The sequence below is a fragment of the Oculina patagonica genome, chromosome 6 (genome assembly GCF_052425735.1).
Source record: "Oculina patagonica isolate OP01 chromosome 6, crgOcupat, whole genome shotgun sequence".
NCBI lineage: Eukaryota > Metazoa > Cnidaria > Anthozoa > Scleractinia > Oculinidae > Oculina > Oculina patagonica.
In genome coordinates, this window is record NC_135763.1 from 6,369,400 (window position 1) to 6,385,568 (window position 16,169).

Consider the following 16,169-nt stretch of genomic DNA (forward strand, 5'->3'; position numbering starts at 1 on the left):
GGGGTTTCTTCTAACGGCTGAAGCGTTAACAGTTTTTGAGCTTATTTCAAATAAATTAGTGCATTATGAAGAGCAAGGATGCGTTTATTTTTAAGTAGAATTTCATATGCAGACGGTTCTGCTTTTTTTTGTACGAGCGAGATAAAAATGATCAATTTTCGGCTAGTTTCGTGACCGGAAGGACGCTCATTTGCCGTATTTCAAACTTTGCCCGATTTTGACAAAAGTAAAAGGCTGACGAAACTTTTAACTTTATTTTTGAAAATACTTCACTATAGAGATAAAATGGGCAAGATATGAAGAAATTCGAAATTAGACGACTGACGGTCAATTTCTGGTAAATTTAGAAATTGGCACTTAACAACGTTTTGTTGCCGCAGAAACGTTTGCCTTCGTCTTTGTGTCGATAAAACATGCATTTGTGACTTTTTTCTGAAACCCCGCTTAATACGGACACCCCGATAATACGGACAATTTGGCTTGTCCCCTTGGTGTTCGTATTAACGGGGTTCCACTGTACTGTTTTTGAAATTGTGACCTCGTGCCGTGGGGTTGCAAGTAAGGCTGTAACAAAGATGCGCGAAATTTCCTAAAAGGCCCAGTCCACTCGCCTGATGACATTTAGCGATGCCGTCATGACGTATTTCATAACTTAAAAAGCAGTAAAGGTAGAAGTTACTGTGGCTCGCGCTTCTCCCTTGCCATGGTAATGTCAAGTTCCTGACACAACATCCTATGCTACCAAATTAATTCCAGATAAATTTTAGATAAACTCACAAAGTTTGGCAGGGTTTGGCTGAATCGTGAAAAAGTTATAAGCGTTTAAAGTCAGGGCGGGCCTCAAAAGCCCCACCCCCCGGTCTGAATAGGAGGTATTCCGCCTATTGACGTTTTCGATAAAGAAAAAAAATTAAAACAATTGCGATAAAAACCATTTGCGGCACTGACTTAAACTGAGATACCTTAGAAAGAAGCCTTTCGGGCCATTTGTGACCCTGATTACGCCAGCATTACCCGCTGTCTGGTCAATGCCAATAAAAGTCCCTCCTAATTCACATGTTACGCATTTGCTGATAATGAAGCGTTTTTGATCTTCAGTAAGATCATAGGTAAAGGTAAAGGTAAACTTTATTTATGCAGGGTGGCCCATTCAGCACAGTGGCTGGTATCCAGAGGGGCCCTGCTAAATACATTTTCTAAAAATATAATATATCTAAAATTTAAAAATAGTTGTAAAAATAGAGTTTAAACTTATGTCTAATACTTGAAATAGTTATATAAAAGAGAGTTTAAAAACTGAAACGGATTACAAGCAAGTAATCAAAAGAGTCGGAAGTAATCAAAGGAGTCGGAAATCAAAAGAGTCGTAAGGTCCTCGGAAATACTCTGATACGTTTTCGACCACAAAACGTTTTCAATCCTTAATGAAATGTTTGAGAAAAACAGACGACCCCTGGCCAAAAACCACACCTGAACATTCTAAAACACATAGAAACCAACAAGAAACCGATAATCCAAATGCAAGGCTGATTGTCCGAGCAGCCTTGCATTTGTTTATCGTTTTACTCTATATTGCTGATCCTGATCTACGCCAAGATCCGGCTTCACTTCGCTGCTGTTTAATTTGTACAAGTGGGCCTTGCATTATTTTGGTACCGTTAACAAGAAACCCCTCAGACGTTCTTTCACTGGGCAACATAGTGGCGCCTTTTCTTAGGTGTAAAGTTCTACTTCTTTAAGTTATTTTGTATAACTGGTCTCTTGTAACCCTTCCTCCATTGACTTTATTGCTTATAACTGACTTTCTTTATGCACGTCTTATACGTATGCGCTTGGATGTGCTTTCGACCTTTTCGGACTTCTTCAAGATTTGGCAGTGGTAGTCGTATGGTCGCTGTAATGTTCTTTGGAATGTTCCAGATTTCCTGTAAGAGATCCGAAGCACTCGAATGCTCTTCGTAAATAATCGCACGAGACCGAAAGATAGTCTACACTAACAAAAAAATCTGTAAAATTAAGGTGAGGTAAAACTAACTGCTTTCTGTCAAAATTAGAACCGACAGCTGAGAAATAGGTAAGATGTCAATCGATGATAAGAAATGGCCGAGATCTTAACTGATAACTAATATCAAGCACCCCACCCTACCCTTAAGTTGAATTTATACATGGCACATAAATTAATAAATGTCGTTTCTTTGTTAAGTGAAATGGCAACTTCGATAAGTGAAAGTAAATGAAGAAGCGTTCTCAAGTTGAATACTCGGAAAAAATATTTTCCGAGTTTCCCCAACGGAAGTCGAACCCATGACCTTCCAGAGCGTCCTACCGGTATTCGGGAAGGTCATGGGTTCGACTCCCGTTGGGGGAACTCGGAAAATCTTTTTTCCTAGTATTTAACTTGAGAACGCTTCTTTATTTACCTGTCGTTTCTTTCTTCTAGCAAAGTTTGGAAAGAACTTGTTAACGATGTGCAAGTGGATACATTTATCTCTGCTCGTGATTGTCGTGTGGAATCTTAAAGGTAAGATGTTGAATGATAAAATCATTGGAGACGAAAACATTTCTGCGGCATGAAAAGCTTATAATTGTCATGACATGTATAAACATGGAAATATTTTGTTTACAGTAAAAGGTAGATACAGTAGGTAAAAATCGGACAAACGTCATAAAATTCCGGTTATACCTCTCTGAGCTTATAATCTCGTCAGGGGTTTTGGCTTGGCTGTTTACAGTTGCGTTTTTTTCAAAAAGGGGTTTTCAGTAACGTCATATAAAAACCGTTTCGCTAACATGCAGCGTTTAACAGTATCTTATGAATGAAGTATTGCAAAAGCCACTCTGATGAAAAGATTTAATTGATGTGCACGTGGTTTGCAAACTTGTTTATTGTCCATTTTACATTGAACTGCAATGTTCTTTGAAGACGTTACTGGGTTGACATGGACATTTTGAATGGAAGGAGATTATATCCAGAGGGACTAATAATCGGAATAGGGAGGGTGTGAAACCGACATCGACGGATTGAACATTATTTTGAAAGTCGGTTATATAATTTAGAGAAGACTTTCACGTGTCTAGCAGCAAGAAAAATTGTCCACTTGGCGCCGAGTTGGGTTTTTTTTTCCCGCTGCGAAAAAAAACATTGCAATTTTGATTGGACCAACGACCTTGCTTCCAAAACATAAAAGAACATCACAAGGAGTAATCTGGAACAATTAATGTTCTACTTCTTAACAATATGTTCGTTATTTTTGCTTCCAAGTTATTTGCTTTTATTTTGAAACAGCCTAAACAATATCACGTTTCTCATAACAAGTTGACTGTTTTTATCTTACAAGTGTTGCTAATTCATTTTTATACATAACCGCATGTCTGACATTATCGCATTCTAATTTACAGCTGTGTATTGCACACGATGCGACTTTGACTTAGATGTCGCCAGAAGGACCATTCACTTTGATTCATTGGGGAAGGATAAGTTCCTCTGTGCATACCCATTCAGACCGTATTGCAGCTGTGTTATCAAGGCCTTACCGGGAAATCATATCCGGTCAAAATTTGTGATTTTCAATCTGGCGAACAATCATGACAGGCTTTACGTGTATGATGGTAATTCAACACACCTGAATACGTTATTGGGAAGTTTTACCGGAACAAAGCAATCATTCACAGTGCAGTCAAGTGGCCCTTTGATGACGATCCAGTTGAAAAGGGATTTTCGGTCTCGCACTATCTTCAAAGCCTCTTACAATTACAGTACAACAAAAGGTAAGCAGTGTTTATCGTCGTATAGAGGGTTTATGTCAGAGGTCGAAACTGTGACAGAATAACAATCAGCATAGAAAATTGCACGAAAAACAAGCCCAAAGTTTTTGTTGCTTTTCGCGTGATTTTCAATACATATTGTTATTATAATTTCAACCCGTGAGGTATTTTAGCCGTTGACGTCATTTTTTCCCTATTCGCAACCAAGCCTTGGAACAAGGTTGTTTAATGGCGGCCATAAAATATCGGAAATAAACGTTAAAACAAAACGACTTCTGATGTTCGTAATGGATTGAAAATTTGCAAGGTGAGTAAGAAAGTCTTATTGTACACGAAAATGTAAAAATATGGAAATCGAAAATTTGATCGTAGTAGCACTTTAAAAAAGCCATTTATATCTGAACTCACAAAACTTTTCTAAATGCGGACAGAGGCACATATTAATTACCGCCCGTATGTAACAGCGTTCTGGAAAGCGGACCGAATCGAATTCAGCGGTGAACTGAGTCGAACTAAAAAAATCAGACCGGCTTGATATATTTGCTTTGCCGGTAGGGTTTAAAATCAGCCCTAGCAAGACAGAAGGTTTGCCTGTGAACATCACAGCACCATTGCCAATCAAGATTGGACAGCTGCACCTTGCGATGACTAAATTCGTCACCTATTTGGAAATTACAGTCTGCAGTAGAGAGGGAACCGACCTGGAAAAGCGACTGATGATTAGTAAAGTTAAGGACCGGAGCCTCCACAAAATTGCGACCTTTGTAAAGATAAAGATCTACCAAGCTTGTGAACTCTCCGCTCTACCGTCTTTGGATCTGATTGTTGAAAAACGATTATGTACGATCTAAAAAAGCTAAAGGTTAAAAAGAAAACCATCGCCATATTAAACAAATAAATATGAACGTAAATTGTAAACGAAACTTTAGCCCGCCTGAGCTCTCGGGACAAGATTATAAATGTTTCTCCGCGAGAGAAGGAGGGCTACATTCCTATACCTTTGATATCTGTTTAATGGCCTTCGTTTCTTTCATATGTCATGATTTACTTGCAGAAAGACCAAAAATAATTGTTCCATCGCCAGTTGTGAGGACAGTACCAGGTCATTTCGTGTGGTGTTCTGCTGAGGGGTTTCCACCCATTAACATGACGTTGCTTCGGAACTCTACATCCTTGGCTAATGGGATTGGAAGGGTAATGAAAAAAGCAGACAAGGAAGACAACTACATCTGTTTTGCTAGGAATGAGGCTGGCACTGACTCTAAAGAGTTCCCAGTAACATTTGTGGGTGAGTCTCTCCCTTTGTTTAGAAGTCATACCTAAAATTTACAGAAGCGAGCTCCTTCCTTTGATGATACAAATTTATAAATAGTGTGCTATTGTGCACTGTACGGTAGGGTGCGGTTAGTGTGATGCAGTGTAGTGTGTTGATCGGTGTGGTGTGGTGTGCTGTAGAGTGCTGCACGTGTGCGGTGCGGTGCAGTATGGTTTGGTGTGGTGTGGTGCAGTTTGGGGTAGTGTGGCTTGGTGTGGTGTGCTTCGGTGTGGTGTGATGTGATGTGGTATGGTTTTTTTGTGTTGCGGGGTGATGCGGTGCGTTGCGGTGCGGTGTGCCATGAGTTGTGGTGCGGTGCGGTACGGTGAGTGTTGTGCATGTGGAATGGTGTGCTATGGTGTGTGCTATGGTTTGGTGTGCTGCGGAACTTTGTGGCGCAGTGTGGTGTGGTGAGGTGTATTGTGGTGTGGTGTGGTGTACTGTACGTCGCAACGGGTGTGGTGAGGTGCGGCAGGTAAAGGCGTAGTTGAGTGTGGTGGGGTGTGGTGTGGTGTGCGGTAATTTCTATGAAGGAATTTAAAAATATGCCAAGTGTGCACAATGGCTTATAATGTTGTAATGCATGCAACTGAAACAAACTGATATATTTTTGTTACACAGGCTCGATATCATCTGTTTTAGCATTGCCTTGTTTTTTTAGGTGATAGTAACCCTCATTATTTTTAAGTAGAGAATCCACTTTAATCCGAATGCTAGCGCTGTTATATATGGATTTTTTCAGGTTGCGAGAATGCTTGCTCTGGCGATGGCAGCGTTGATAAAAAAGACAAGGTTAACAATGAGTTTAGTTGCACGAATATCGGCTCAACGATTGACCTATTCAATTGCCTTCCGACAACAGCGACAGAGTTGTAAGATTTTGCTATTCTTTATAATATGTTTTCCTTTGTTTCGGTGTCTGTCTGTTTGTCTCTCTTTGTTTCTGTCTAATGCCAGTTTATACGAGCAATTTTTATGTGACACAATTATTTGCTCATGTAGACGAGGAAAGTTGGCCAATTTTTATGTGACAAATATATTTGCTGAGAAGCTGGCGTGTTTGCTTTTATGTGACAAATAAAAGCAGTCACATACGAAAAATTGCTCGGGGTAGACGACTCGTCACATAAAATGTGGCAAATAATGCGTTAGCACATATTTGGTGAAAACTAACCGCCAGCAAACCGGAGTGAAAGCTAACCGCAAACTAACCGGAATGAGAACCAATCGCTAGCAAACCGGAGTGAAAGCTAACCGCCAGCAAACCGAAATGAGAGCTAATCGCTAGCAAACCGGAGTGAAAGCTAACCGCAAGCAAACCGGAGAGTAAGTTTGGGTCCCGAGTTTGAGACCTGAGCTCGAGTCCTGAGCTCGAGTCCTGGCTTGGTATTTAGGCATCCTCTTTTATTAGAAATTTATACGAACTTACACTAAGGTTTCTGAAATAAGGGGGCCATTATATGACTCAAAGGCGGAATGAATTTTAAAGAACGGTGAATTATTATTGGAAATATGGTTAAAATGGTGCAGGATTGTAAATGTGAATTAAACGTAGGATACTAAATTAGATCTTTCTCGTGCTCATTTTCAAATGGAAACAGGTCTTTACAAAGGAATAAGATCAGCAACCTTCCCACGGGTGCATTTCGTCATATGGCTGCGCTGAAAGTTCTGTAAGTTATATAGATTAAGTCATAGAAAGAGCGACGTATGGAAAACGAGCAGCGAACGAGTGACGAATTTTTGCAGCGAGGGAATGAAATTAACTTATTTTAATTATACAAAACAATAAATAAACCATTGTAAATCTTTAAGGTGGTAGGTCCATTTTGGATGGAAACCTCTCCAAATCCAGAAACCTGGCTAAAGTAAAAATATTTCAGGCTATTGGTGGATTTCCACTGACGCGTAAATTTTTACGTGCGTGAAAAAAATTAGAGACAATGTATGAACGGCCTGCGTAAACGTGTACGCAAGCCGTTCATACATTGTCTCTAATTTTTTTACGCACGTAAAAAATTACGCTTCAGTGGAAATCCACCATAAGTCAATAAAAGTTAAGCTTCAGAAAAATTGATGTTCGAGGTGACAATTTTCACACCTCACCTGAATTGGTGATCAGGCTTTTTTTTTTTCGTTTTACGGCTTCGGAATTATAAGAAAGTCAAAAAGAAATGCAGGAGTCTATTTCCATGTGATATAGGGGATATGTCATTGACATTAATCCCTTTAAGTATGAGGGTTTCAAAGTTGATAGGTATCGCTAGAAAAAAACTGGGTCGAGCCACCTTAAACTAATACATAAAGATAAAGCTGAGTTGAAGTTGTGACAAGAACAAAGCACGCAAACAACAATGTGGCTTGATAAGGGGAGGGGGGAGGGGGCAGCAATGTGGTAGGTGTAGCAAGATTTTAAGTAATGCACGCACTGAAATACCTCACTTATTCCTCCCAATAGTGTTGGAGTAAAATAAGAATATTGTCAGAGTTTTACTTACTGGCTGGATCGGACAAGATTTAGGCAAGGGAGCTTACAAAGTTAATGATGTATAACTAAATGTCATTGCCCTTCACCAATGGAGGTAGGGTGGGTAAAACTAAATTATTACAATTTTACCTCTTTCGTGCAAAAGCTGCCAGAAAAATACCCTGAGATATTGTTCTGCTGCTTTTACAGCAGGACAATGCCTCAAAGTTCAACCAAAAGATACAGTTGTATTATAAACGAATCAAAGTGGCTATGAGCCGCTGAACTCTGAAAGTAGCCTGAGTATCAGGCTTTTCTAAAGGGGAAGGGAGAAAGGGTAGAAGCGCGAACGGAAAGAAAAGCCTGACACAGACGCTTTCATTCCAGTTTTCCACCCCTCACGGCGTGATAAGCGTCAACCAATCAAATTCATTTCCGGTTGTCACTTGCGAAGCCGGACCAAGATATAACTGATAAGACAAAATACATCTTGCAACAATATTTATAAATGCCGATCCCGGCATCAATAAAATGCAAGTAATCAACGTTTTCACAGAACATATATCTTGTCCTTACACGGCGAAAATTTCGAGAGTTAAAAGCATATCTTACAAATAGAATTGAGCAAAAACAAACTAGGAAAACATGTGGCAAAGAAGTGTGAAACAAACAGGAAACCATGCAGCGCAGACTAATGCTTGACCTCTTGACATTTCCTTGGCCACAATCTTACGGCTCTATTTAATACATAATGCCTCTAAATAAAACAGTGCCCCTCAGAAAGAAGTGAGAAGCAAATTATGTCGAAAAACCGAATTAAACACAGAACGGCAAGGGTACAAATGTCACAAACGTAGGCCCGTCACCTTTATTTTGCTAAAACTCCGAGGACGTCTTTCCGTTTCACAAGCAGCTTTCGAGGCATAATTTCTGTCCTCTATTACGTCTAATTCCAGGAAAAACTGTAGAGCGCCTTCACGAGCCGTTTTGAAGTCGTCGCCTTCCATAAATACACTGAAATAATGCTGAATAACGTCGAGCGAAGTTTTCGTTCACTGTTTGTTCGCGTGGATATCAGTCATAGAAGACGCCGTTATGAAATTTTTATTTCCGGTGGTCAGGGCCCATTGTGAATTACCCAATCAGCGCCACATCCAGAATCTGGATGTTCGACATGACCCAATCAAACCATCGGAAGCTCCATCATATTCTCCACACTTTTGAATTCGAGGTAAACTTCGACTACCAGCCTAATATGTTTAAACTGTCATTAACTTAATTCAACCCGAAATCAAATCACTTTAACACTCCTGCGAAAGTTTGACACTACATGTGCTGGAATAGCCAAAAGTCACATACCCCTTATAAATTATCTTGGGAATATTTGGAAATCAAAAATATATCTTGGAAAAAAAATTGGAATCTATTGGCTCTTTCATACACATGGGTAATCAAAACTGGATCCAAGCGGAGCCGTTTCTTTTTTATTTTATTTTATAAAATAAAATAAAAGAGAAACTTATGATCAAATATAATATTTATTATATTTGCTCCTTATCTTAACATATAACTATGGAAAAAAAATTGGAATCTATTGGCTCTTTCATACACATGGGTAATAAAACTGGATTCCAAGCGGAGCCGTTTCTTTTTTATTTTATTTTATAAAATAAAATAAAAGAGAAACTTATGATCAAATATAATATTTATTATATTTGCTCCTTATCTTAACATATAACTATGGAAAAAAAATTGGAATCTATTGGCTCTTTCATACACATGGGTAATAAAACTGGATTCCAAGCGGAGCCGTTTCTTTTTTATTTTATTTTATAAAATAAAATAAAAGAGAAACTTATGATCAAATATAATATTTATTATATTTGCTCCTTATCTTAACATATAACTATGGAAAAAAAATTGGAATCTATTGGCTCTTTCATACACATGGGTAATAAAACTGGATTCCAAGCGGAGCCGTTTCTTTTTTATTTTATTTTATAAAATAAAATAAAAGAGAAACTTATGATCAAATATAATATTTATTATATTTGCTCCTTATCTTAACATATAAACTATTGAATTTAACCTGGACCCTTACCTTAGACCAACCCTGGAAAAAACTTCTTATACTATTTTTGTAAAAAATTTTGTATCTTGTGCGTTTAAATCAATTTTCAGATCTATGCCTGAACATAACAGAGCGAAGCTGAAGTGATTATCATATTAGCTATTAATATCTTTTGTTACCTCAGTAAGCTCAGGTTCAAAATTTTGATTATTGCTTATTTCATTTTCCATATAATATTCTTGTATTTTTATTAAATTTTCATTAAAATTTTCGTATATAATTATATCACGTACCTCGTTTTTGGGAATGCATAATTCCTTACAAATTGCAACTAAAACATGTATTTGCTCCCGGCCACTTAATTGTGGAATAGGTTTTTTGTATATATAGCAATTTTTTATTATAATATCAAACATTTTGTTATACTTTTCTCTTAAAACGTTTGTTGACATTAACTACTCTTATATACTAATACTTTATATATCTTTTAAAAAATTTGTCGACATGTTCTCTCTTATTAATAATACTTTATATATCTTTCAAATCCTTGATTGGAATCCAACTGTTGAAGTCATCACTGTATCCTTTCCACTTAACTAAAGCTTGTTTCTTCTTATAATCTCTACGGACCACTTTATCAATTCTGAATACATCCTGTTTTGCTTTTAACAGTTCAGGTTCATAAAAACTTCCTTGTATGTCTTCAATATTGAGATCTTTCAATTTGAAAGTAATAGGATTAGTATATTGTATCTTATCGATTGTAAGAATTTCTTCGGTCCAGTTTGGCGTGTACCCTTTATCAAAAATATTTCTTTTATACTTCGATATTCGAACTTTATCACCTATTTTGAATTTCGGTTTCTGTTTTGATGTTTCCATATCACCGTATAAATTGAAATATACTAAGCCTTCATTCTTTTTCCTCGATGCTTCTACGGGTGTCATTTTAATGCTTGAGTGTTTGGTATTATTATACTGCTTCACTAATTTGGGCAACATATCAACATACATAGTATTGCCTTGTACGGTAAACTGCTTCCACATTCGGGTTTTAATTGTCCTATTCCATCGTTCACAAACACTACTCTTCTCTTCGTTCTCGGTGGAGTATAGTGTTATACCATTCTTTTCCAAAAGCTCCTTCATATTTTTATTGTAATACTCTTTCCCTTTATCAGTCCAAAGATATTGTGGTTTACGCCCCTCTTTGAATATTGTTTTGAATGCTTGAGTTACTGTTTCACCTTTTTTATCTTTCAAAGGCACTATCCAACCATATTTACTAAAAACATCCAGTACCATGAGAAGATATCTGTAGCCTTTGTTCCATTTACTGAACTGTTGCATTTCAACCAAATCCGAACACCATATTTCATCAATATGATTAACAATAACACGCCGTCGAGTAAAATTTCGTTTTATTGGCTTGTGTAATTCATCAGCTAATTTTTCTTGCCATTTTTCTTCACCTGTCGTTTTTTTACGTTTTTTTTTTGGCTTAACACCAAGTCCGATTTTTCGTTTACTAGCGATTAAAGCTTGTACTCCTGTTGTTCCCCATGGACGGTCTTTGAATGGTATTTTTGATATTCTCTTAAGCATAAGATCATCTGCCTTATGTTTATCAGCTAGTGATTTTGAATTACTGTAATCAATATCATGCTGTTGACATATGCTATCAAGATTGTTTATTGGATCTCTATATTTAGGATCGTTAGAAGCTAATCTTTCTTCTAATTTAGTACCAGGTCCACAATAATTGTACTTTTTTCCTGTAGGTGTTCTCATATGTAATTCTCCAAGTTTTGATAAGTGTTTTTGAATATCAATACCCTTTCCTTTTTTGTAATGAACAACATTGTCTTTCACTCCTTTGAAAGCTTGTCCAGCTAAAAGTCTAGCCATAGCAGAAAAACTAGGTGCTGGGGTTACAAAATTTGAAGCCATATATGCTATTTTATCAGTTGTAGATGGCCCTTTGTAACGAGCTAGAGCACCACCACTTTGACTTTTTACGAATTTAGTTTTTGTTATACCACATTCTGAACAAGTACACTTCATCATGGTTCTTCCATTTTTAGTTTTCACATATTTTTCACTTCCAGGTACACATTCTGTCTTTTTTTTCTGTTTTACACAATATGATTTAACCATTATATATATATAAGTTAGATTGTTTAATCACAGTATTTGTTACGCCATTTTTTGGATTTATTATCCCAAACAACTTTATTGCAGTCAGGATCCAAATTTTCATTTTTATATGCACCAGCGGGCTTCCAAAAATTAGATGTCTGAATCCCGCTTTTTTATTAAATATACCTTTAGCAAAGTCACCGCGCCAATATTTTTTAAATAGATCTTTATCACCTCCGGTAACTGCCATGATAGCCGATGCTAAGTCTTGAGCCTGTTGGAAACCACGAACCTTTTGACCGAGCTTTTTGTTAATCGTTTCACCAACTCCTCGCCCCTTTTTCTCACTCACAAAACGAGTTTTAGTAATACCACAAGAAGCGCATTTCGATTTGAGCATTAAACGATTGTTTTTTGTTCTCACATATTTTTCAGAACCAGGAACTGAATTAGTTTGTATTTTTTCACGTACACAATACGATTTAGTCATTGTATATATATGAGTTATATATTTCTGAAATAATGTTGAATGAATTTCTCATTCTTCATTGTGTCATATATGTCAAACACTTCCAATAAATTATAATACGATTTCCCCTTATTCATTTCGTTGAGAAAGTATAGACAAAAGTATCCGCAGGTGGTAGTCTTTATGCTCTGTATCTGATTGTTTTGATGTATCAATGTTAAATTCTTCTTTTTTGCGTGATCGACTATTTCTTGAAATGGAGGCATACCAAAACTATCAAAATAATTGATTACCTTATCTTTTACATAAGTTGCAACCCAATGACTACCACTCAGATATGACGGTTGGAGATTGTAAATGAATATTCCTAATTTGTGATTATGTGGCACAGTCTCGTCTCTCATTAGTACATCTTTTATCGGTATATTCAAATATAAACACCAGTTTATTAAATCAAAATTACTCATTGGTATATTCTTATGGAATGTTGGCTTTTTTACTTTCTTTTCGGTTTTAAGATCTTTTTTTTGGAAGCACCAATCCACCTGTTCTAAGAAATTTATCATATTCATCCCAAGAACCAATGAATGGTGGCGGTGTGTAAGCTAATACATCTTTCTTACTTGATAGTCTAATATTTCCCCCATCCTTCTTTGAAGTGTTATCAGTTGTTGATTTGTTAGTTGTTGACCTTCTTGATCTTGTTTTCGTTTTCGGAGCACTAATTCCAATCATTGGAAAACCAATTCGCGGTGCCCCATGACCGACCCTAATGACCTTTCGAATTTGTGTCTTCGAGATGTTTAAATCAGATCCAACACCTAACTTCTTAGCCTTATTCAATTTATTGATTTGTCGTTGAGTTAGCATTAAACTGTCATTGCCAGTCATATCTGAATTGCTTAAGCGAATAGTGATCTCACTTTTATTTCTATAAGCAGTCAAAAGCTTCCTTCGCTGTCCTTCTGACAGATTCACTTTATGAGAGTGATAAGTTGTCATTACTTGTATATATATTATATGTTATATAATTTGTTGTTTATAAAACGTATACAAAATAGAATGGTTTATACATAATATTCAATTGATTGATTTATACAATAACCAGCTCATTCCCCACCTTGTCAATGACGATTGTCTCATCATAAAGAACGATGGCATGGACGTTGAAAGGACTATCTCCCGCACTATTAGCGTTTAGTTTATATCTGAAGATCAACTGCTTTGGGTCTCTAGTTACTCGCTCTGCTTGATATGATAAATCAAAAAAGATAATAGGATAGAGAGAGTTGTAATTTGCCAGGTTGAGTTGTGTACCGCTGTTGTAATCATTCTTTCTCATACCATAAGACATCAAATCATTGAAGATCCTAACTTTGGACTCCCTATCATATTCGGTCTCAGGATAAAACACTCCGTTGCCGTATTCCAATCGGCATGTTGTCAAATAACTACCATTCCCACGGTCAAGATTGATATTGTAGGTATCAAATTCATAGGGATTTGCATCTGCATTGTTTGATTTAGCTCGTTGTAGATATACAAAGATAGCCTTAACATTATCAATACTGGATGAGATCTGGAAGAATCCACTGCTATTCGTTGGTGCGGAAACCTCATACATTTCGCGCATATACGTCCAAGTGTTCTTTACCAAGAAGGAACTAACAAACTTATCATATAGGCTGTCCTTTGGAGTCAATTTTGGGATCCATAGAAGGAATCTATTAAGGACCACTCGACCATCAGCTACATCTTCGGCCTTTTGAAGTAATTCGGCGTCCTTCTGTAACTGTATATTGAACTGGAGTTGCATTGGGAGTAACATTCGACCTTCCAGCTCTTCAAAGAAACTGTAACGATTTAGAGGTATAACAACATTGACATCATTGAGACCTGTCGTCAAAAGTCGCCTAGCCTCAAATCCTGCATTCTGATTAGCATTTGCTATCCTATGGTCGGTATCTAGATACCAAAGACTATTTTTTGCTACTGAGCGACTAAAATCGTCACTATATTCGAGGAGGTTCTTAACGAAAGTAACTTTATGGAGATTATCGGTATCATAAACGATTTTTCCTGCTGATTTAATCATCATGTGGGCAATCAATGAATGTGCTCCATTAATAACTGTGATACGATTTGCCCCCGTTGTTGCTCCATCAGCTAACATTTGCACCTGGAATTGCACCTCGAAATACGCATTATACCAATCGTAGAATGAACTTCTATCGTTAATCGTGAACTTATAGCCGTCTTTAAGTTGGTGCTGACCGTTAGCTGGGACTCGAATAACATCATCGAGTTGAAATCGAACCAACTCGGACCTCTGTAAGTATTCGCTTGTTCTAAAAGACATATATTATTATGTTACATAATTTTGCAATTATGTACCAATTTTTTTAATCATTTTATTCATTTTACTCAACGCCTTCTTTTTACACCTGATCCTGATATTAATCTATTGATGATCATATCAGTACTTTCATTTTTCTGTTGGTGTCTGACAGGTGAGGCATTTACTTTCTGTAAGATTGGGGATAGTGCCTTTTGCCCTGCATTCCCCTTCCTCATATTCCTAAGCCTTTCCATTATAAGGTCTCCGGCTTTTTCTGATGCCCTTTTACCCAGTTTATCACCTACATGAGAAATACCTGATTTTATCGCCTTCTTACCTAAGGGCTTGACAATTTTTTTAACAACAGACGACATAACACTCTTCATCGGTTTGAAAATGTTATCAACGATAATCCCTGACCCTTTGTGCTTATATACAAATTTACCAAATTTTGGATGGTAAAACCTCTTGAATTCATATGGTTTCATTATATACTATTATGTTATATTATTCTATCCTTTTCAAAATTAATGAAAAAGACGTATCCGCTCCATTCAGGTTAATTAACCGTCTCTTCCCATCGATCTGTGATGTATATTCGAATGCTACTTATCTGTTGCTTATTAACCGGGTTATATGTGACCCTACGAGGCTCGATTGTAAACGAATAACTCGGCTGTAGTACGCTGGTCGAAAAAGTATAAATGATATCCGACTCTTCGCCATCGACTAAAGAAGTATTGACTAGATCGCAATGTACATTTAATATATCGGTATCTTGGCTTAGATTTGCGACTCTTGGACCAATATTTACCGCATCCTTTAATACCTTTTTATCAAACCCTATAAGGTCGTTGAAATTGCTATGCGTCAAATCAAGTTGATAATTTTGAGATAAAGTGATTGTGACTCGGAATGTTGTTGAATCAAAATCAATAGAGATGGGATATATAGGGTTATCATCATCTCCCGTCTTAGTAATCTCTTTAATATATTCATCAAATTCAGAATAATTCCAAACACCTGCAGGGAAAGTTATGTCTTCAAATTTATTCCCATTATCAGAACTATATTTAATCAGCTGATTACCATATGAGGGATTTACATTAAACCATGTAAATGACATGTTAATAATACGATTGAGACCTATCATATATTGGTAATTGCTATCCAATGTTATAGGCCTGTTGAATTTAGTTGTAAAATTTTGAGGAGTGTTATTCCCTTGATTTTTAACACTATATGATGATAATACTAACTCACGATCCATATATATAATACAGTTACATAAATTAGACTTTAAAGTACAGATTATATATCTGTTTATAATGTTGTTTATTTATAGTTGACCTTTTTAAAAGCGTGTCTAATATAGCGACTCCCATATTTCGCATTTCAACTGATGTGTTTCCTGCGTTTATTGAACCGATGATGATCTCCAGCTTCTTTAGGAGTTTTTTAGGATCATTGAAAAACATAACATAACCCCCTCTATGCTTTCTTCTAATCCCTGAACCTTTTTTTTGAATAGTTTTAAGAAGCTCTTTGTTTTCATTAATATAAGCTGTTAAAACTTTATTTGAATTATCCAACTGATCACCAGTT

General features: G+C 36.7%; 1 protein-coding gene across 1 annotated transcript in view; it reads left to right on the plus strand.

The window, feature by feature from the left end:
- LOC144656582 (uncharacterized) overlaps positions 1-16,169 on the plus strand; it is a 432,902-nt gene that overhangs the window by 144,014 nt on the left and 272,719 nt on the right. The gene's annotated exons all lie outside the window — the stretch shown is intronic.